This window comes from Salvelinus alpinus, chromosome 8, assembly GCF_045679555.1.
Source record: "Salvelinus alpinus chromosome 8, SLU_Salpinus.1, whole genome shotgun sequence".
Taxonomy (NCBI): domain Eukaryota; kingdom Metazoa; phylum Chordata; class Actinopteri; order Salmoniformes; family Salmonidae; genus Salvelinus; species Salvelinus alpinus.
Genome location: NC_092093.1, coordinates 66524336 through 66548584, shown reverse-complemented (window position 1 = coordinate 66548584; position 24249 = coordinate 66524336). Strand labels below are relative to the sequence as shown.

Genomic DNA, 24249 nt, shown 5'->3' with positions numbered 1-24249 from the left:
AAAGTTGGTGCCTCTCCTTGTTCGGGCGGCGTTCGGCGGTCGACGTCACCGGCTTTCTAGCCTGCACCGATCTACGTTTCTTTTTCCATTTGTTTTGTCTTGATTGTACACACCTGGTTTCCATGACGTTATAATTTATTCCCTATTTAACCCTCTGGTTCCCACATGGTTTTGTGCGTGTTGGTTCTTTGGTTGCTCTTTGGTGTCGAGCTGGAATATTTTTCCCTGTCTGGAATTAGTTAGTGATTTATTTGAGTAAAGTACGCTTTTACTCAGTTCTGTGTCCTGCGCCTGACTCTGTCCTAACCGCTGCACACTGACACATGACAGGTTTACAGGCCAAGTCAGTGATTTCTTTCGGAATCCAGACGGAGTAAGGATAGCCAACAAGTGGAATTCTTAATCAGCCACAACCTGCATTTAGCCAGGGTAGGGAAGATGGAATACCGAGACTACCTCAATCCCCTAGACTGGAACAACCAGTTGGTACAATACATCCAATTACTAATAGATTGGATTAATTTAGAAAAATGAATGTTATTTATCTTTGTGTAGCGTGAAATTAATCAACCAATCAATGTACATGCAAAAAATATATATTACACTAAAACAAACAATTCTGAACATCTCCCTGCAATAGAGTACACATACAAAATGATGCACTTGATTAAGAATCAATCGAGGATAAGCCCAAAAAAGCATACAACTTATTTCCCTTGTGGTCCTCTTTCTTGAGAGCAGTTGGCAAGTTTGGCATGTGTGACAGTCTACAACACATAGAATTGAGCACTTAAATGTGACTTTTTTTGTACCTCTTCTCAATCTCTCGGAGCATAGCGAGAGTTGGTTTGAATATGGCTGGCAGAGAGTCAACAAGTTCAGCACTTTTTTATCTCCTAACAAACACTTTTCCATCTTTCTTTGGAGTTTAAACTCTTATAATCTCGGGTCCAACATCTGTTGTGCCACCAGATATCATTAAATGTTCTGAACCGTGTAGAAAAAGGTCATGGCTACTGGAGAGCTGCTGAGACGACAGACACAAAGAGCACATGGATGATTCAGCCCCAATCTCACTCTTTCCCCCAGTCTCTCTCCCTCTCTTTTATCCCTCTCTCCATCTCTGCCTCCCACTCCCTGTCTGACTCCTATCCTTTATTCTTCTCCCCCTCTCATTCTCTCTCCCTCCATCTCTCCCTCCATCTCTGCCTGACAGACACCCGCACTCCAGTGAGTTTCTGTCCATGCGTGTCATGACTAATTGACTCTCACTGGGGGTTATGGCAAGGTTGTGGCCATCACATGCAATGTTCAGTCAGAAAGGTCAAAGTTGAATGAAAAAGAAAACATGTGTGTCGGTGTGAATAATGATGACAGTCAGACGCAGCCTGGACAGACCAGATCATGGCTAACATACCAACGGTGTTAATAGAATCGGTGTGACCCAGTCAAAACGTGTGTGTACAGAATATGTAAGTTGTTCATAGGAAGACAGTATGCTATAAGGTATCAGTACTGCAGCCCAGCCTTCAGATGAGAATGTGCATCTTTTCTCTCGCCTGCAAAAATGAAGCCCTGGGGATTGCAATACAGTTATAAAGCAAGTATAAATTAACTCACCCACTTTATTGTCTCCTCTTCAACATCATGACTCACCGGTCCTTAAATCCACACCTGTTGTCCTCCATGCAACTGCAGGTCCTCACTAAAAACAGAACAGGACAGAGAAAAACGATTGTTGAAATTGAACCAAAAACAAAAACAATGAAATAAGCTTGTTGTAAGGCAAAGTGCTCAATTAATAAGAGACTCTCAAACCAGAAATGATTGGTTGAAGAGACATTCAATACTGTTACGTGTTTCGGCTAAGAAGAGTTTGTTTCGGCGAAAATTCAAAGCTGCACTGTCTCAGTTCTCATCCCAAACGTAGTCCTTTTGGGAAGCTATACAGGGAAGCTGTACGTCCCAGTTTTTCAGATTTTCATCTAAATGTTGTGGAACCTATATGGTTAAATATGAAACTATTTGTGAGAAGATGAAACGTTATTTTAGCCTTCTAAATGTGATAATTGTTTTTCATATAGACTTTTGCCAATTCAGTAACCACGCCCACGTGAGCACAGACATTGTGGCAACGTGATGGAACCGCCCTCCAAGGCGAGGGCATAAAAGGACTGCTAATTTACATTTGACCAAAACATGAGAACGTGAGGATTTGGTCCACACTTTACGAAATGGTTTAAAAACTACAAGACCAGCACATTGCCGGGTTGCTACTGGCGTGTAAAATGGTTTAAAACTACTAGACCAGTATACGTGCAGCGTGACCGAGCTGAATATTACGAAATGGTAACTCAACAGAGAAGAAGACTAGACATAGACATGCACTGGCTGCAGCTCTGCATGTAACGTGACAAGAAAAGAAGAACATTTCCCTATCAAACGACCATTGGAACGCCTGATGTATCCAGTCTAACGAACACTTCCAGAACAAAGAAAGCCTACTACTACAACTACTAAGGACATTGATTCAGAGGGGTTGGGTTAAATGTGGAAGACACATTTCAGTTGAAGGCATTCAGTTGTACAACTGACTAGGTATCCCCTTTTCCCTAATATAACTTCAGGTGGAAAACCTTAGACTTTCTGTCAAACTATTCATCACAGACGGATCGAGGGGTTTCAACAGAGAGACGACAGATAAAGACATATAAGCGTAAATATTTGTTGCATTTTTATATCCAAATGAGCGGTTGTTAGGGTGCTATTATTCAACTGTATGTACAATAGTTGAATTCCTTTGTCTCTCCTTCTCCCGCTCTTTCTTTCCCCACCCCTTTCATTGTGTATCCAGCCGTCATATCGGGTTAGTCCACTAGGGACTTTTCATTGCATTATGTTAGTAATCAATTCAACCTATATTGTGTGTGTTTACGTAATTCTGTGTGATTATTTAGTTAGTTAGTAAATAAGTAATTAAGCCAGTTTGTGTATCGCTGAATCATCATTTAGACTAGGGTTCGTGCAGATTTGAAGTCAACAACGTTCAGAATGAGACTGATATGAGGAAATAATAATATAAAAATTGACTGTTATTAATGTAAGAGATATTTATATCTTTAGAGTTTAAGTTGGGAAATAGTAACTCGTTAAATAACTTTTCCCGTGGTGCCCCAAGATTGCATTTTTAAAAATGTAACCTTTATTTAACTAGGCAAGTCAGTTAAAGAACAAATTATTATTTACAATGACGGCCTACACCGGTCAAACCTGAAAGACACTGGGCCAATTGTGCACCGCACTATGGGACTCCCAATCATGGCCGGTTGTGATACAGCTTGGATTCGGACCCGGGTGTCTTTAGTGACGCGTCAAGCACTGAGATGCAGTGCCTTAGACCACTCATGAGTTAAGTGATGAATTGAATCACGTAATAACTAAACATAGTTAACTGATTTGATAAAATAACCGTCATCCCATTAATGGTAGTCACGTCACGTCACAATTCACCCTCTGAATGGCACACATACACAATCCATGTCTCACTTGTCTCAAGGCTTAAAAATCTTTCTTTAACCTGTCTTCTCCCCATCTACACTGATTGAAGTGGATTTAACAGGTGACATCAATAAAAGATCATAGCTTTCACCTGGATTCACCTGGTCAGTCTATGTCATGGAAAGAGTTCCTAATGTTTTGTACACTCAGTGTACAGTGCACTACTTTTGACCAGAGGTGCACTTTATAAGGTGCTATTTGGGATGCAGTTACTTCTATGCAAACTGGTGTTAGAATGAGAAGGGGATGGTCAGGGGCTAACTTAATGAGACAAAGGCTTAGAATCTGCATCCCTCCACCCCCCATACACACACATTCACACACCTCCTGGGGCCAAATGAATACCTGTCAGTGAGTATGTGAGTTTCACATTACAGCGTGTGATTTCATTAAGTGTGCCCTTCAGGGGTCTGCTACGCCAGGTGGTGGTCCGACAGTGCCAGAACTAAACGTAAAGCCCTGTATCTACATTGCAAATATACTCTTCTGTTAATGTACATGACGGCTCAGTCCTGCACTCAATAGTAAGACTCAACTGCTGTTGAGCTGCCATAGTTTCCATAATTCAAAGGCTTGAGTAAATTTCGGTTGAATTCACACTGTGACAGATGCACTGTCAAACCTTTGTATAATTTCAGCCAGTAGTTTTGAATGTAGCGCTCACGAATGAAAGTGGTCCCCAGAAATTGCGTACTGTCACGTGCGGATATGTGCACCATGTCCTTGCTCTATAGTGCTGAGCAATTAAACCAAAATGTCAGTTGTTCAGATATTAAACAAGTAATTGACCGATGTCGGTTCATTTACTTGAATTCCATTTAGTTCTGTTGTTTTTGTGAGCCCAACGCGCCGTTTCTCTAGAGAGAAATAAAATAATTCACAAGGGAAATGAAGTGAAGACCTATATGGGACACTGGGATGAAGGGAGTTGTACTTTTCATTATGGATATATAAAACCTAGCTCAGTACAGAAACGTGGCAATTAACAACAATGACCATAATCCATTGCGCCTGTTCTTTTCCATCTCGGACAGAGATGGATACACTTTAACGCCTGCTATGTTAGGTTAGATACACACAGACCTCATACAGCACTGCATGAGAGAGGAATGTACACAACCCAATGATGAGAGATAGAGACAGTTCATGAAAGTATGCCTTATCTACTATAAAGTCAAATTATTGTCAGACGGCTCTGCAGAATAGGCCTACTTAGGCAGTCTAGCCTAGCTAAATAGGATGACTGAAGACAGTACAGTATGGGGAGAACAGAGATAATGTTAGATGGTTATCTGGATGGCTGACTGCTACTGCCCGAGCAGAGATGAGATGATGACCTTAAGGAATTAAAAATTATAAAGTCATCAAATAAAACAAAGTAATATACACAACTGAAATATTTTATTATTTCATAGTAATTTCCTATTTTACTGTATGGACCTGACAGAAACAATTGAATATTTTGTGTGTTTTGGAGCTTTGGAATTTAAATGCAACATCTCTAATAATAGTTTTATTTTATTATACATGAATGTTAAAAAAATTACTGATTTTTTTCATAATCTAAACGAAGCCAAACCGACCTCAAAATTAATAAATATGGGGGAAATGGCTCTGCACAGGTTCCAAAAAACAGTAACTTTCAATTTAGGAATTTTGTGGCTAATTTAGGTAAGACAGTATTTCTGCGCGTAGATTATGCATGTCTGAACTACATTCTTTGGGCTAGGGGGCAGTATTTTCACGTCCGGATGAAAAGCATGCCCAAAGTAAACTGCCTGCTACTCAGGCCCAGAAGCTAGGATATGCATATTATTAGTAGCTTTGGATGGAAAACACTGTGAAGTTTCTAAAACTGTTTGAATAATGTCTGTGAGTATAACAGAACTGATTTGGCAGGCAAAACCCCAAGCACAATCCATCCAGGGAAACATTTTTTGAGCTCAATGTGTTTTCTATTGGTTTTCTATGGGAAACTAGATTTATGAGGCACCTGGTTGCAGTTCCTATGGCTTCCACTAGATGTCAACAGTCTTTAGAAATTGGTTGATGTTTTTCCTTTGAGAAATTAAGAAGTAGGGCTGTTCAGTCTGAGTGTCAAGCCAAGTGGACTCTTTTGTTTGGTGCGCACGACCTGGAACTCGCTCCACGTTGATTTTATCTGCTATTGAACACAGTATATTCCGTCTTAAATTTTATTGATTATTTACGTTTTAGGATACCTAAAGTTGGATTGGAAAGTTGTTTGAAATGTTTGGACCAAGTTTACAGGTCATTTATTAGATACTTTGTAGGCATGTTGGGCGAGTTGGAACCGGTGTATTTCTGAATCAAATGCGCCAAATAAATGGACATTTTGGGGATATAACGAAGGAATTTATCGAACAAAGGGACTATTTGTGATGTTTATGGGACATTTTGGAGTGCCAACAGAAGAAGATCTTCAAAGTTAAGGCATTAATTATATCGTTATTTCTGATTTTTGTGTAGCACCTGCCTAGTTGAAATCTGATTTTCATGTGTGTGTATGCGGGGTGCTGTCCTCAGATAATCGCATGGTCTGCTTTCGCCGTAAAGCCTTTTTGAAATCTGACACTGTGGCTGGATTAACAAGAAGTTAAGCTGAGTTTTGATGTATAACACTTGTATGTTTAATTAATTCTTATTATGAGTATTTCTGTTTTTGAATTTGGCGCTCTGCAATCTCACTGGATGTTGTCAAATCAATCCCGTTAACGGGATTCGAGCGGGAGTGGGGGTGAAGGGATCCCTAAAAGGTTTTTAACACTGAAGAATTTGTATGAACCTCAATATCTTCAAGTTCTATTAATAAATTATAATGCGCACATTGAATAGTACAGTGCAAATCTTTATATGATTATTAAACCATGGATTTGACCTTGCTGACTTCTCATCTGCAGTTGAAATATAGTTATAGGACTGCTGCCTTGGATTCTGAATGTCATTCTATTTTAATCACCAAAGATTTATACAAATCTGGAATTATTTTAATCACCAGAGATTTGGATATAGTGTATTTAGAATCCGATTTGTTTTGACATTTTCTCCATGTAGAGTTATGCAGTATTAGTCTCATTTTATCCCATGTACTGATAGGATAAGGCTTTATCGAAAATACTCCCCTTGGTGACTCACAGATAGGTAGTTTCCGATAGGCAGTGTAATGTCATTATAATCTATATCCCAAATGACACCCTATTCCCGATGTAGTACACTACTTTTCACCCGGGCCCTAAAATGACCTTAATTGGTCATCATAGAAAAGGGCTGTCCGTGGAGAAGCCTGTTAGGACGACCAGAGGCTAAATCTAAATCCCCCCCCCCCTTTCCTGTCAACAATTCTCTGCTTTTCACAGCCTTGCCAATCCTCTTTCTGACTCGCCTCTTTTCATCACCAAAACAGCTGCCTCCAACAATCAGGCAAATATGTGCATGCCGTGTGTGTGTGTGTGTGTGTGTGTGTGTGTGTGTGTGTGTGTGTGTGTGTGTGTGTGTGTGTGTGTGTGTGTGTGTGTGTGTGTGTGTGTGTGTGTGTGTGTGTGTGTGTGTGTGTGTGTGTGTGTGTGTGTGTCCGATAACTTCCATATTGTGATTTTGATCTATATGTGGGTATATATGCAGCAGACAACCAGAGACAGAGACAGTGAAATGCAGAGGAACCAAGGAGATAACGTGCTCAGAGCCCCCTAAATTCTTAGTAAATGGACTTTGAGTACTCCAGCATAGACCTTAACATGAACACCCTCCAACGTCAATTTATCCCACAGTATAGGAACATAATACAATGCAGTGCTAACAAATCCTGAAGTTTGAATAATGTGTGTGTGAATAATGGAGCTGAGCCCATGGCTGTACAGTGGGGAGATTAAGCATGGCGCTAGCCAGCTATCAAGGCAGGCAGGGATGCAGGCTCAGGACTAGTTGTCCTGACTCAGTGTTGGCGTAGCCTAGCTGGGGCTCAGGGGGTTAATGCAGCTGGGGGCAAGGTCTGATCCAGATCACATCGGTAGCCGACGCGACTTCAAAGAGTCTAAATGGCCATCTCCTCTCGGCTCAGACACACTGGGCAGCCCAGAAGTCCCAGCTCACAGGTCAAACTTAGTTTAATCTTTTATGGATCGTGCTTGCATTGATTGTGAACAGTTTCATGAATACAGCAAAGGGCCTTGATTCCATATCACATCGAAACATATGGTCATTTTTTCAAAGGCTGAGATTTTCCGACTTTTATGTAAAGCCTTTTCTCTCTCTCAATTCCCTTTCTCCCCTTCTCTCCCCTATCCTTCTCTACTTGTTCACTTCCCTCACTCTCTCGTTTTGCATAGAAGGTCACAGTAATTTCCCCCTTAGACAGATAAAAAATAAAAACATTTGCATAGTGATGAATTATTCAAAGTCCTGCCCTTGAAATGGAGCGCTGCAGTCGTCAACTAACACACTCTTAAAAATGCTGGGTTAAAAACAAGCCTATTTGCATAAATATTGGACAGAATACACGTTGCGTTATTTATACCCAGCCAGCAGGGTCACAAACAACCCCTTGTTTTCTTTAAATTGCATTGTTGATCCTGGGTTACTGAGCTTTGATCCACCAGGTCAGATTAGAAAACAAGAGGCACATTTTAGGAGGGGCGTGGCTGACAGATAGTTATTGTTGGCCACCCGCAAAAGTAAATGTCATTCCAGTTAATCTGTTATGTTGTATTGTCAACACATTTTAAGGTTGAACACTGACACGTTGTATCTTTAATACGGCTTACACAAGAGTATGAGTTCCTATGCATATCCTAATGTTGATAGTTACCACTTTATAATATTTGTGGCTGCTAGTAAGTTCATGATAAAACATGATCTTGTACATTGTACGTAGAGTAAGCTACAGCCCCATCATGTTTCTCAAATCATATTCTACAATAGTTGGCGATTAAAGAGCATCCCCCCACTGAGTCCCTGTGACCTGGCCTTGACCTCTGTCAGCGTCCCGCGGCTGGCCACCCTACCTGGTGAACAGGTGTCAGATGGATGGACCAGCATCTGCTAGGCTACCCTGCAGCCCCTCAACACCAAGGATGCGGTATGCTTAGTCTTAGTATGGAGACCAGGGAAGGGTCGCAAAGAAAACAGTTAAAAAGAAGTGTCTCTCTCCCATACAGCTGCACTAGAACTGATTTACAGATCCCATATTGAATGGTAAAGAATGACTCCTACGTTTAGGTGTCAGGCTGTGTGAGGCTGCAGTGGGATCAGTCACCAACACAAACAGTCAGCAGACGATGCAAATATTCTCCATGCAAATTCAGTCTGCCATGAAGCATGTAGCTAAATGACTAGCAGCTGGTATTATAAAAGGCATGCAAATACTGTTGTTAGAAGAAGGAGAAGGCAAGGCTCACTGATTGAGTGGAAACAGGGTGAGTTCCAAATGGCACCCTGTTCCCTATATAGTGCACTACTTTGGACGAGTGCACAGAGAGCTCTGGTCAAAAGGAGTGCACTTTGTCGGGATGAGGGTGCCATTTGCAAATCAGGACGAATCAATGCTAACAAACACCATGCCTCCCAATTATGAGGCTTAATTCACTTTTGCTTTCAGTCTCCAATCCATTTCCTTCTCATTGAGAATAGAGAGAAGCAACTAACTCAAAGAAAACATTTAAATTTGAGGATTTTTTTTCACTCACAGAGGCTACATACCAAACGGCATCCTAATCCCTATATAATTAACTACTTTTGACCAAAGCCCTATGGTACACTATACAATACAGGCAATAGGATGCCATAGGGAATGCACACATAAACGTGATCTCTTTTATCCTGATTCGATTGGTCAGTCTTTAAGAGTTGCGATAGATTGGACCAATCACAGCGAACAAGCAGGAGAGCTGGAAATAGGAATCTGATGAGAAAATCGAATTATATTTGTCGAATGTGCCGAATACAATGAATGTTAACCTTACCGTGAAATGCTTATTTTACAAGCTCTTAACCAACAATGCAGAGTTTAAAAAAAAGAAAATATTAATTTTTTATTTTTTATTTAAAAAAATTAAAAGTAACGAGGCTATACCAGTACAGATTAGGCAAGGTAATTGAGGTAATATGTACAGTAGGGGTAAAGTGACTATGCATAGATAGTAAATAGCAAGTAGCAACAGCGTAATAAATGGGGTCAATGCAAATAGTTTGGGTAGCCATTTGATTAACTGTTTAGCAGTTTTACAGTATGGCTTGAGGGTAGAAGCTGTTAAGGAGCCTTCTGGACCTAGACTTGGCCCTCCGGTACCGCTTGCCATGCTGTAGTAGAGAGAACAGTTTATGACTTGGGTGACTGGAGTATGACATTTTTTAGAGCCTTCCTCTGACACCGCCTGGTACAGAGATCTTGGATGGCAGGAAGCTTGGCCTCAGGGATGTACTGGGCCATACGCACTACCCTCTGTAGCGCCTTGCGGTCAGATGCCGAGCAGTTGTCATGCCAAGCGGTGATGCAACAAGTCAGGATGCTCTCGATGGTGCAGCTGTAGAACGTTTTGAGGATCTGAGTAACCATGCCAAATCTTTTCATTCTCCTGAAGGGGAATAGGCATTGTTGTGCACTTTTCACGACAGTCTTGGTGTGTTTGGACCATGATAGTTTGTTAGTTATGTGGACATTATCGATCCTCTGCACTACAGCCCCGTCGAACGGAATGGGGGCGTGCTGGGCCTGTTGTCCACGATCAGCTCCTTTGTCTTGCACACGTTGAGTGAGAGGTTGTTGCCCTGGCACCACACTGCCAGGTTTCCTTCCTATAGGCTCTCATTGTTAATGATGGTGTTGGAGTCGTGCGTGGCCATGCAGTCATGGGTGAACCGGGAGTACGGGAGTGGACTAAGCATGCACCCCTGAGGGGCCGCATGTTAAGGATAAGCATGGCAGATGTGTTGTTGCCTACCCTTACCACCTGGGGGGCGGTCCGTCAGGAAGTCCAGGCTCGAGTTTCAGAGGGAAGTGTTTAGTCCCAGCTTAGTGATGAGCTTTGAGGGCACTATGGTTTTGAACATTGAGTTGTAGTCAACGAACAGCATGTAGGTGTTCCTTTTGTCCAAGTGGGAAAGAGCTGTGTGGAGTGCAATAGAGATTGCATGATCTGTGGATCTATTGGGGTGGTATGCGAAATTGTAGTAGGTCTATGGTTTCTGGGATGATGATTTTGATGTGAGCCATGACCAGCCTTTCAAAGCACCTCATGGCTACATACATGAGCGCTACGGGGAGGTAGTAATTTAAGCAGATAACCTTGGCGTTCTTGGGCACACTTGGGCGATGTCGTCTATGCACTTATTGATGAAGTCGGTGACTGATGTGGCATACTCCTCAATGTCATCAAATGAATCCCGGAACATATTCCAATATGTTCCAGCAAAACAGTACTGTAGCTTAGCAACCACGTCATCTGACCACTTCCGTATTGAGCAAGTTACTGGTACATCCTGCTTGAGTTTTTGCTTGCAAGCAGCCCCTGTATCGGTGTCTCCTCTTCATGCAAATAATTCATTAAAGACAAAAAAAATCTTTGTCCAGTCTGAGGGGAGTAATCGCTGCTCTGATGTCCAGAAGCTCTTTTCGGTCATAAGAGACTGTGGCAGAAACATTATGTACAGAGAAGGTTACAAACAATGCGGAAAAAACCCACATAGAATAGCAGAATTGGTTAGGAGCCCGTAAAACGGCAGCAATAACCATTGGAACACAAAGGTGTATATGATGGGGCCTCTCCTGCACTGTAATGCGCTAGCATTCTCTCTCGCGCTAGCGCTCCTCCCCCTCTGTTCTGCTGTAGCGTGTGATGATGTGTCATAGATAGAGAGACAGCGTCATGGCCATGCATTTCATCACAGGCCTCTGTGTGTGTAGAGGCTCACCAGTGCTCATTAGCAATCTGACCGGAGGGAGAGAGAGGGTGGCGGAAGGGATGGAGTGACGGAGGGAAAATTATTGAGAGAGAGAGATATCGATGGAGAGAGAGAGAGGGGGCTGGGTGGTGGAGAGGATGGAAAATGACAGATGAAGAGAGAGCTGGTGTCACGCCCTGGCCTTAGTTATCTTTGTTTTCTTCATTATTTTAGTTTGGTCAGGGTGTGACATGGGGGATGTATGTGTTTGTATTGTCTAGGGTTTTTTGTATGTTTATGGGGCAGTGTCTAGTCTAGGTGTTTGTATGTCTATGGCTGCCTAGATTGGTTCTCAATTAGAGGCAGCTGTTGATCATTGTCTCTGATTGGGAACCATATTTAGGCAGCCATATTCATTGGGTATTTCGTGGGTTATTGTCTATGTCATTACGTAAGTTGCCTGTGTCTGCACTTGTCGTAGTATAGCTTCACGTTCGTTCGTTTGTTGTTTTGTTAGTTTGTCAAGTGTCCTTCGTTTCGTCTTCGTTAAATAAATTCAAGTATGTATTCAAACCACGCTGCGCTTTGGTCCGATCCTTGCTCCTCCTCAGACGAGGAGGATTACGACGTTCGTGACAGCTGGAGAGAGGGGCAGACAGTGAGCAATTCTAAGCTTGATCTCTCATTGTCAATTTGAAGCAGTACAATCATGAAAAAATTGATATATTCTCCTGACTTACAGTTATTATGAAATCTCTTGCATAACTCATATTCCCCCTTGACAGGCATAATTAATTGTTATATTCCTCACTGGAAATGTGTGTGCAGCAATATGTAATTATTTAGAGGTTTACTGTATAATGTAATTAAGTATTTCCCTTTACACAGATGCACTACTGTTTGTTTACTAGACATACACACAGGAACACAAGCACACACATGCATAAAATCTGTAACTCTGCATCCATCTCGTCACTTGATTCTGTGATTCATTCCTCTGCACTGCATGTTTGACAAGGTAAGCGATAAGGTGTGTGTGTGTGTGTGTGTGTGTGTGTGTGTGTGTGTGTGTGTGTGTGTGTGTGTGTGTGTGTGTGTGTGTGTGTGTGTGTGTGTGTGTGTGTGTGTGTGTGTGTGTGTGTGTGTGTGTGTGTGTGTGTGTGTGTGTGTGTGTGTGTGTGGGAGAGAGGGAGAGATACAAGACCAAAGTACGCCTTCCTGTCCGTTTGGTAGTAATTCTTCGAATTCAATTGAGTTGACTTCGATTTTGAACGGTGTGTGTGTGTGAGCGTTTACTGCCTATGTCCATGTTTGGATTGATATAACTAACGTATGGAGAAGAGACAGACAGGGACAGAGACTAATGAGAAAGAAACGTGGAGAGAAAAACAATGATAGACGGGGAGGGAGGAATGGAGTGAGATATCAAAGGGACACAGATGGGAAGAGGGAAAATGTATGGAGGAAAAGAAAAGAGAGACCCCTGCCTACATTGTCTGGAATATATTGAGCTTCCATCTGATCCATTACATTTAACCCACCCCCTGCATCCCAAATGGCACCCTATTTCCAATATAGTGCACTACTCTGGTCAAAGTAGTGCACGATATAGGAAATAGGGTGCCATTTGGGACGAAAACCCAGAGAATGCCTTTACTACTATATCAGCCCAGCAAGTGAGCTACTACTGTACAGTGTGATTGAGCTAGTGATTGCATTTGATAAAAACACTTAATTAATCTGCCTTCCCAATTAAATCTACTTTGAGAAGTCAAACATAGACTACCGTTCAAAAGTTTGGGGTCACTTAGAAATATCCTTGTTTTTGAAAGAAAAGCAAATGTTTTGTCCATTAAAATAAGAAAGATGGCCAGCATCCCGGAGTCGCCTCTTCATTGTTGACGTTGAGACTGGTGTTTTGCGGGTACTATTTAATAGAGCTGCCAGTTGAGGACTTGTGAGGCGTCTGTTTCTCAAACTAGACACTCTAATGTACTTGTCCTCTTGCTCAGTTGTACACCGGGGCCTCCCACTCCTCTTTTGGTTAGGGCCAGTTTGCGCTGTTCTGTGAAGGGAGTAGTACACAGCATTGTACCAGATCTTCAGTTTCTTGCAAATTTCTCGCATGCAATAGCCTTCATTTCTCAGAACGAGAATAGACTGACGAGTTTCAGAAGAAAGGTCTTTGTTTCTGGCCATTTTGAGCCTGTAATTGAACCCACAAATGCTGATGCTCCAGATACTCAACTAGTCTAAAGATGGCCAGTTTTATTGCATCTTTAATCAGAACAACACTTTTCAGCTGTGCTAACATAATTGCAAAAGGGATTTCTAATGATCAATTAGTCTTTTAAAACGATAAACTTGGATTAGCTAACACAACGTGCCATTGGAACACAGGAGTGATGGTTGCTGATAATGGGCCTCTGTACGCCTATGTAGATATTCCATTTAAAAAATCTGCCGTTTCCAGCTACAATAGTCATTTACAATATTAACAATGTCTACACTGTATTTCCGATCAATTTAATGTTATTTTAATGGACAAAACATTTGCTTTTCTTTCAAAAACAAGGTCATTTCTAAGTGACCCCAAACTTTTGAACAGTAGTGTATATTTTATTGAAAATAATTATTGTTTCTGGACGATGCACCATACTGCCTTTTTGACAACATAACAGAGCGGCGCAGATACTATTCGATTTGAGAATGGCGCTCTTCCCTCACCGCTTTCGCCAGTTCACGTCAGAGGCAATAGACCAGCGTCCCGCGGCTCAACATAATCTAATCTGCCCCTTACCTCAAGAACATTTTCTGATAAACAAAGCAACTCAAACAATAGCCGAATTTGCACGCAACATCCAATTCTGTCATATATCACATCATGGCTTGACAAATTATTTGTTTGGCCAACTGTTTGGTACCAGGGTAGTACCAGTGACAAGTTTGGACACACCTACTCATTCAAGGGTTTTTCTTTATTTTTTAAAATGTTCTACATTGTAGAATAATAGTGAAAAGCGTTGAACAAATCAAAATATACTTTATAATTGAGATTCTTCTAAGTAGCCACCCTTTGCCTAGATGACAGCTTTGCACACTCTTGGCATTCTCTCAACCAGCTTCATGGGGTAGTCACCTGGAATGCATTTCAATTAACAGGTGTGCCTTGTTAAAAGTTCATTTGTGGAATTTCTTTCCTTCTAAATGCATTTAAGCCAATCAGTTGTGTTGTGACAAGGTAGGGATGGTATACAGAAGACAGCCCTATTTGGTAAAAGACCAAGTCCATATTATGGCAAGAACAGTTCTAATAAGCAAAAAGAAACGACAGTCCATCCTTACTTTAAGACATGAAGGTCAGTCAATGCGGAAAAAAGTGCAGTCGCAAAAAACATCAAGTGCTATAATGAAACTGGCTCTCATGAGGACCGCCACAGGAAAGGAAGACCCATAGTTTACTAGAGTTAAAAGCCTCAGAAATTGCAGCCCAAATGAATGCTTCAGAGTTCAACAGACACATCTCAACATCAACTGTTCAGAGGAGACTGCGTGAATCAGGCCTTCATAGTCGAATTGCTGCAAAGAAACCACTACTGCAAGGACACAAATAATAAGAAAATACTTGTTTGGGCCATGAAAAGCTGAGATTTTTGGTTGCCACTGCCATGTCTTTGTGAGACGTTGAGTAGGTGAATAGAGGATCTCCGCATGTGTGGTTCCCACCATGAAGCATGGAGGAGGAGTTGTGATGGTGTGGGGGTGCTTTGCTGGTGACAATTGTTGTGATTTATTTAGAATTCAAGGCACACTAAAGCAGCATGGCAACCACAGCATTCTACAGTGATACGCCATCCCATCTGAATTACGCTTAGTGGGACTATCATTTGTTTTTCAACAGGACAATGACCCAACACAACTCCAGGCTGTGTAAGGGCTATTTGACCAAGAAGGAGAGTGCTGCATCAGATGACCTGGCCTCCACAATCACCCAACCTCAAACCAATTGAGATGGTTTGGGATGAGTTGGACCACAGAATGAAGGAAAAACAGCCAACAAGTGCACAGCATATGTGGGAATATGTCATATGTCATATGTCATGACTGTTGGAAAAGCATTCCAGGTGAAGCTGGTTGAGAGAATGCCAAGAGTGTTTAAACTGTCCAAGGCAAAGGGTGGCTTCTTTGAAGAATCTAAAATCTAAAATATGATTTGTTTAACACTTTTTTGGGGGTTACTACATGATTCCAAAGGTGTTATTTCATAGTGTTGATGTCTTCACTATTATTCTACAATGTAAAAAATAGTAAAAATGAAGAAAAACCCTTGAATGAGAAGGTGTGTCCAAACTTTTGACTGGTACTGTATGCTATGCCTATCACTCTCTATTGGCCTCAGCCTACTCACAAGGAAGCCTCCTAGGATCCCATGCCCTGGACCTATCTTGCTCTACTACTCTCTTCAACACCTTCTGTACTGCTCTGATCATGGGAACCTCAACCTGCCTTTATCTCACTGGACACTTCTGATCTCCAGCACCATGGCTGCTTCCCTGCCTACCCAAACTCCTTGCTCCGGCAAAACGCTGCGCCACGCCCACAGATGTCAGTGTCTTCTCCGCAATGAGTCTGGATCTGAGTACCTCCCTGATGATTTCTAAAACCTAAACACATTCCAACCATTCTGATTGGTCCCAGAAACCGATGGGTTGGACCAGAGCTAGAACACACATGGGTAAAGAGGTGTTTTGAACATTGGCCATTGACTTTGATACTCTGAATGGTTATAAATGATCCAATCACTGATGTCTTTGTTTTGTACAACACCCCTCGTTTTTACGCCACCACAAACAACTTCAACAACGGACGTCTCAGACTAAAGTATGTAGCGAACATAGAGCCCCGGAAGAATTCTGTTTGAGTCGTCAGCCAACATGGGCATCCCTAAAATGAACACACAACTCTGGTTTCTCTTCATTACCCACAACCCTGTGTGGTGTAGATTTCTAGGGTTGTGTCCCTCTATTTACTCCCTCTACCCTATCTCTCACTAGAGGAGGCTGCCAAAGATGGAGCCGTCAATTGTTGGCGAGCAGCAGCAACAACCGCCAGAGCAGAAACCATGACCCTCCTGGAATTCAGCAGGGCAGTTCTCCAGAGAGGTATGGGCTTTGTGCCATCTGACCTAGACTGCCTGGTGCAAGCCCCAGGGCCACAGGAATGATTTGAAGCGAGTTTCAAGACCACCCAGTTTCTAGAACGGTTTTGATTAAAATACAGAAATTGTAAAGATAAGGTCCCATTTTACAAGTTCACAGTAATTTCACTCTCAGACACAGAATCAAAAGTTGTTACAGTCCAATTCCACAACAAGAGCATCCAAGAGTATGGCATAGAAGTTTGGTTACACCGTTTCACCACCCCCTAGGAAGGTCCTGGACAAAGCAACGTCTGGACTGGGGCACAAAAATTGCGGGTTCAGTTAAGACCAGACCCAACAGGAGTGGGCGGACTCAAACATCTCCTCAGTACCATCTCGCTAGGGAACAACATGGGCTCAGTCCACTACTACTATGTTCGGGAACATTTCAGCCGATCCTTTGCCCTAAACGAGTACCTGAAGAAACAACGACAGGAATGTCTCTTTTTGTGACAACTTTGATTTGTTGTGGGAGCAACCAGCACTTCTGAAAAGAGACAGGATTCACCCTGACCGCAGGGGTTCCAGGATTACTTCCAGCAACATCGCCGTTTAGAGACTGACGGACAGGGTCTGTTAGTGCTCCAGTTTTCCCTGTCAGAATAAGCAACAGAGGACTTGGAAAACATATCAACTCATATCAACTGGCACTATGGTTATTGTGAGTAGCCTAATTTATGTTCCTTTAACTCCGCCTTTTTAGCGAGTAAAACCTTTCTTGTGAATGACCTCGTTACTGAGCGCAAAGTTGACTGCATGTTTCTGACTGAAACATGGCTGTCTTCAGACTGGAGACTGCCACTCTTGTTGAAGCCTCAACCCCAAACTACAGCTTTTCATATTCTGCCTTCCTCTTGTGATGATTTAGATGAGAACTTTAATAGCAAATTAAGGGAAACCATTGATGCCATAGCACCAGTAAAGTTGAAAAAGGCCACATCCGAACAGAGCCCCTTGGATGAGGGAGGAAACGAATCAATTTAAGAGAAATTGCTGGAAGGCAGAGCGGCAGTGGAGAAAGAAAGTTGCAGGTCCATTATGATATTCTGAGAGAGTAACTTGGAATATATACAGTGGGGAGAACAAGTATTTGATACACTGCCGATTTTGCAGGTTTTCCTACTTACAAAGCATGTAGAGGTCTGTAATTTTTATCATAGGTACACTTCAACTGTGAGAGACAGAATCATTTTTCTAACGTGATCACTAATAATCTGAGTAATTAAAGAGTGCTCTTCTCGACCATTGATTGCCTGATAAATCCTAACCCCGCAAACCTATGTGAACTTTCCTCCACATCTAAATGTGATGAGTTTGCGGCATGTTTCAGAGATCAGAAAACAAACGAGGTTGGGTATCGGTCGAGAAAGACCTGATAAAGTGTGATGATATGAGCCCTAGCCTACCATGCAAAGGCACGACGCAGTTATTTTCCATGGTTGATACAGACATGCTCAGGAAAGTGATAACACAATTGAAGCCTTCTCCCTGCCTTCTCGATTCTATCCCCACCACCACCTTCAAAACAGTTTTAAATTGCATATCTGAAGAAGTGCAAGCTATTGTTAATCACTCCCTGTTCACGGGCACTTTCCCCACTGCATTAAAAACTGCTATGGAGAAACCCCTTCTGAAGAAAAGTCATCTAGATTCTTCAGCTCTTATCAATTTTCGGCCCATCTCCAACCTTCCATTCTTAAGTTAAATTCTGGAGAAATTGTTTTTTTAAGTGCCAACTGTATTTTTGAAAAATACCAATCTGGTTTTTGTGCCCACAAAAGCACAGAGACAGCCTTAAGCCCTATTCGCACGGGACTAGTATTACTATAGAAACTAGGTTATGTAACTACTACTCCAGCATGTCATTTTTCCTCTGGACGATTCGGACGGGATTAGCTTTACCAAACTGCCCAAACTGGAATATTTGTTTTCTCATTCAAAATGGACCATTACGATGGAAGCCTGGAGGCTCTTCTAGGTGTGAAGGTTTTTCAAACTTTAACTAAAGCCCTATTCGGACGAGATACGTTTTACTGGGGGAGCTCTGGTAATGTAATCATGTGAACGAGCACCAATCACCACAGCCGTAATTTTAGACCCGTCCAAATCTGCCGTATCAGTCATTTTTACTTGAAAGGAAGGTTATTATCCCATCCCTAAAAACCTACAGTTTTTTTCGGGAAACCTCAAGGTCCTCTGATAATACTTATCCTGTGCAAATCATCACCCTTGTGTTTTGAGGGATATTACAGGGTTTAGCCAGTGCTGCACCCAATATGGGTAAGAGATTGGGAACAAATTGATGCATAAAGCAAAGTGCTCTCTATGCACGTAGCCTACAGATGAATGACTTGTTTTGTCATATATTAACTTTCCTAGGGCCATACTTCTCTTATTATACTTATTTCCCTCATTAAAATGCAAATCAATTTATTAAAAAATGTACATGCGTTTTTCTGGATTTTTTTGTTGTTATTCTGTCTCTCACTGTTCAAATAAACCTACCATTAAAATTATAGACTGATCATTTCTTTGTCAGTGGGCAAACGTACAAAATCAGCAGGGGGTCAAATACTTTTTTCCCTCACTGTATCCTAATGTTTCAAAGATATCAGCAACCGCTGCTAATGAAGTCACTGAAACCCTTAGGAAATAGTTGCAGTTTGTTTTGGAATGAGTGGCCAGTAATAAACAAGTCCTGAACATCTCTTAACTAAGAGTGTTGTATTTTGTACAAACCATTCCGTAAGTTCTATACCTCAGCTGAATCTGATTGAACAAGTTGAGGAGACTCATTTATTTGGTGTTACCTTAGATTGTAAACTGTCATGGTCAAAATATACAGATTAAAAGGTTGTAAAGATGGAGAGAGGTCTGCCCTTACTAAAGAGATACTCTGCTTTGGCACCACACTCCACAAAGCAAGTCCTGCAGGCTCTAGTTTTATTTTATCTTGATTATTGTCCAGTCATATGGTCAAGTGCTGCAAAGAAAGACCTGCTAAGAAAGACCAGCTGCAGCTGGCTCAGAACAGAGCCGCATGTTTTGCGCTTCATTGTAATAAGAGGGCTAATATTAATACCATGCATGCATGTCTCTCTAGGCTAAGAGTTGAGGAAAGACTGACTGCTTCACTTCTTGATTTGATAAGAAACATTAATGTGTTGGAAATTCCAAATTGTTTGCATAAGCAACTTACACACAGCACTGACACACACACGTACCCCACCAGACATGCCCACAAGGGGTCTTTTCCCAGTCCCCAGGTCCAGAACAAATTCCAGGAAATGTACAGAGTCTTGAGTGCATGGAACTCCCTTCAATCTTATACAGCGCAAGTGAACAGCAAACCTGGTTTGTAAATAATAATAAATCAACACCTCACGGCACAATTCCTCTCCCCCATGTGACCTACTTGTTGTGTGCGGCTACTGACATGTACAGTGCATATGGAAAATATTCAGACCCCTTGACTTTTTCCACATTTTGTTATATTACAGCCTTATTCTAAAATGCATGAAATAGTTTGGCTCAGGGCTCGGTTTTTGCTCTGACATGCACTGTCAACTGTGGGACCGTATACAGACAGGTGTGTGCCTTTCCAAATCGTATCCAATCAATTTAATTTACCACAGGTGGACTCCAATCAAGTTGTAGAAACATCAAGGATGATCAATGGAAACAGGATGCACCTGAGCTCAATTTCGAGTCTCACAGCAAAGGGTCTTTAATACCTATGTAAATAATGTGTAAACATTTCTAAAAAAAAGTTTTTGCTTTGTCATTATATAGTATTGTGTGTAGATGGATGAGGAAAAAAATGTATTTAATCAATTTTAGAATAAGTCTGTAACGTATTCTTTTTTTGAAAATGTCAAAGGGTCTGAAAACTTTCCAAATGCACTGTATGTGTCACGACCGTCGAAAGAACTGGACCAAAGTGTCCGGCCGCAAAACCTGAACCTATAGGGGAGGGTCTGGGTGGGCATCTATCCGCGGTGGCGGCTCTGGTGCGGGACGTAGACCCCACTCCACCTCTGGCTCACCCCACTTTGGTGGGGCCCTCGTTGCGGGCCCCGGACTGGGCACCCTCGTTGCGGGCCCCGGACTGGAGACCGTCGCTGGGGGCTCTGGACTGGAGACCGTCGCTGGAGACTCCAGACTGGGGACCCTCGCTGATGGGAAGAGACATATAGACAACCTGGTGCGTGGGGCTGCCACAGGGCCCACCAGGCTGGGGAGACATACAGGAAGCCTGGTCCTTAGAGGAGGCACAGGTCGAACCGGGCTGTGGGGGAGCACTGGAGATTTGGTGCTTACCACGTGCACCTCTCCTCTTTGGCTGCATGCCCACCCTAGCACGGCACGTGCGGGAAGCTGGAACAGGCCGCACTGGGTTCTCCTGGCGAACTGGGGATACCGTGCATAGAGCTGGCGCAGGATAACCCGGGCCGAAGAGACGCACCGGAGACCAGGAGCACTGAGCCGGCACACTCCCTCCTGGCTGAATGCCAACTCTAGCACGGAAACTGCAGGGAGCTTGCAGAGAGCGCACCGGGCTATGCGAGCGCACTGGAGACACACGGCGCAGAGCCGCATAACCTGGTGACTGACTAATCACTCTCTCCCCACGGTAAGCACAGGGAGTTGGCTCAGGTCTATAACCTGACTCCGCCAATCATCCCGTGTGCCCCCCCCAAAAAACATTTTTGGGGTTGCCTCTCGTGCCTGCTTCACTGACTTGCCTCCTCATATCGCCACCGCTCTGCTGTAGCTGCCTCCATTTCCTCCCTTGGACGGCGATACTCCCCAGCCTGCCTCCAGGGTCCCTTACCGTCCAGGATCTCCTCCCATGTCCAGGAGTCCCTTTCACCACGCTGCTTGGTCCTTTGGTGGTGGGAAGTTCTGTCACGGCCGTCGAAAGAACTGGACCAAAGCGCAGCGTGGTAAGCGTACATATTCCTCTTTATTTGAAACGACGCCGACAAAACAATAAACAATACAAAAACGACCGTGAAGCTTAAGGGCTATAGTGCCACAAACAAAGACAACTTCCCACACAGAAAGGAGGGAAAAGGGCTACCTAAATATGGTTCCCAAGCAGAGACAACGATAGACAGCTGTCCCTGATTGAGAACCATACCTGGCCAAAACAAAGAAATGCAAAAACATAGAAAATAGAACATAGAATGCCCACCCAAATCACACCCTGACCAAACCCAAAATAGAGACATAAAAATCTCTCTAAGGTCAGGGCGTGACAGTATGTGTAACTGACCAAAAAAGTGTTTTTATTTTTTTATTCATCAAAGTAGCCATCCTTTGTCTTGTACACAGCTTTGCACACTCTTGGCATACTCTCAACCAGCTTCATGAGGTAGTCACCTGGAATGCATTTCAATGAACAGGTGTGCCTTGTTAAAAGTTCATTTGTGTTATTTCTTTCCTTCTAAATGCATTTGAGCCAATCGGTTGTGTTAGGGGTGGTTAAAACACCACCCAAAATGTTTTACTGTAAAACTAAAGAATAAAATGTCTTACACTGAGAAAGTGTATCAGAGTTAACACTAAGCAAAGTGAGTCCAGTTTACTCTAAATCAAGTGTTATGTTTTACACCGTAATTGTTGCATATTACTCTACAGTAGAGCTATGCAAACACCACAATCGAGTTCCTTTGAACACTTAAAGATAAAAATGGGAAACACGGCAACAGAGTTAAATATTTAACACTTTCAAAAGTGTCATTTTAACGCCAGTACACTAGCGATGTTACGCTTGATACGGGCGCTCCAAAGCGTGCATCGAAATCGCTAAGCAGCTAACCACGAAGCAGTGTGCCGATGCGGCTATCTCTCTGTCAGAAGTACGTCATCAGCGATGTCTGAAGCTTTGTTTGATCATGTGCTTTTTCAAACCGTGTGTTGCAAAATTTAAGAGCCCACTGATTCTGCTGTGGTTTTTGTGTTTTACTTGATCCCAAACTGCTTTCAAACACCAACCTCTACTGGACACCTTACTTACATATATAGTTAGGATTTTGTACATGTAGTTTCACCTGACTGGCTTAGCAGGTAGAGTAGGGAGATACAGAACATTCAGGGTATGAGGTTGAATCCCATTGAAGGCACACTATATTGTTCAAATCATTTGTTTTATTTAGTATAGTATAAGGTTAGTCTTAAGCATCCTAAATAATGCCATAGAAACCATTTTTGAACTTAAAGGCAAAAAAGGGAAGCATTACGTAAAAGCAAACCTGGTGTTACAACTGATTATAGGCTACTAACGCCAACGACCTGCAATCACACGCTGCTATTTATTGCTGAGCGGCTGATGGAACTAAAGGGCATTGTGAACCGACAATGAAGCTTTGAGTAATGAACCGTTTTTCGGCACAATATGGGGGAAGGTCCGAAGCGTTCAGAAAGCCTCGGTTTCCCATCACTAATAGGACTCATATGTTCACTGACAATAGTGTACATTTGACACTTTCAGAGTTAAATGTACACCATTGATTTTGCTGTGTTGACCTAGGAAAGGAGGAATACGATTCGCTCTTTTGTAAAGTAGCCTATCTGGGCGCCATCTCTAAAATGAGAGAGGAGGAACGGTTGATAGAACTGAAAAGAGCATAACACGAACGTAGACAATGTTTGTAACGTTATGCGACGTGGGTGAAAAAATGCATCAGAGTTTGTGTGAAAAGGCATTTACTGTGGTCGTAATTATTCTAAGATAAATCAATGAAGCGGGGGTGTAGTGCAATTTCTTTCAAGCAAAAGGGGTGGGTCACATAATATTTGTATTTTCACATGACTCCCAGTAATTATCGAACGGTCCCTAATCAGTGGCAATTTAGAACAAAATCGATCGATGACGCAACCAAAATAAACCATGTCAGATGGCAAGCAGGTGCGGTTCCACACAAAATCCCAAGATGATGTCCTTATCCAGACTTGGATCAGAGACACCGGAACACTTTCAGTTCCATCTGGTTGAGACGATAGCTAAATCACAGAGGGACTATGGAGAGCAGAATATGAAGTCAATAAAGTCATTTCTACCGTTTACAAATCTATTATCAGCTCATTAGCCTGTACTTAATCATTCACAGCGGTACATGGGGGGGATCTGATTAGGATGGAGTTTCAGTATTGTGTGATGCTATTGCTCTTCCATAGGTATGACACAAACATGGAGTAGGCACTAATCACATCTCGGGATATAGGGGCTGCGTCTTACATGTAAAGCAACCAGTGTGTCTTCGTGTGTGCTAGTGTATTGATATTTGATATTTTATTAGGATCTCCATTAGCTGTTGTACACACAAAACATGAAACATGACATGATACAGAACATTACTAGACAAGAACAGCTCAATGACAGAACTACATACATTGAAAAACGGAACAAAGTCTACATATCAATACATATTCACAAACTATCTAGGTCAAATAGGGGAGAGGTGTTGTGCCCTGAGGTGTTGCTTTATCTGTGTCTTGAAAGCAGGTTTGCTGTTCATTTGAGCAATATGAGATGGAAGGGAGTTCCACGCAATAACGGCTCTATATAATACTATATGCTTTCTTGAATT

General features: G+C 42.4%; 1 protein-coding gene across 3 annotated transcripts in view; it reads right to left on the bottom strand.

Moving 5' to 3' along the window:
* LOC139583555 (disks large-associated protein 1-like) overlaps nt 1–24249 on the bottom strand; it is a 240665-nt gene that overhangs the window by 163965 nt on the left and 52451 nt on the right. For all 3 annotated transcript variants that reach the window (XM_071414771.1, XM_071414772.1, XM_071414773.1), the window contains exon 2: nt 1621–1705. The gene's annotated coding sequence lies outside the window, so the exon portion shown is untranslated. The remainder of the gene's footprint in view (nt 1–1620; nt 1706–24249) is intronic.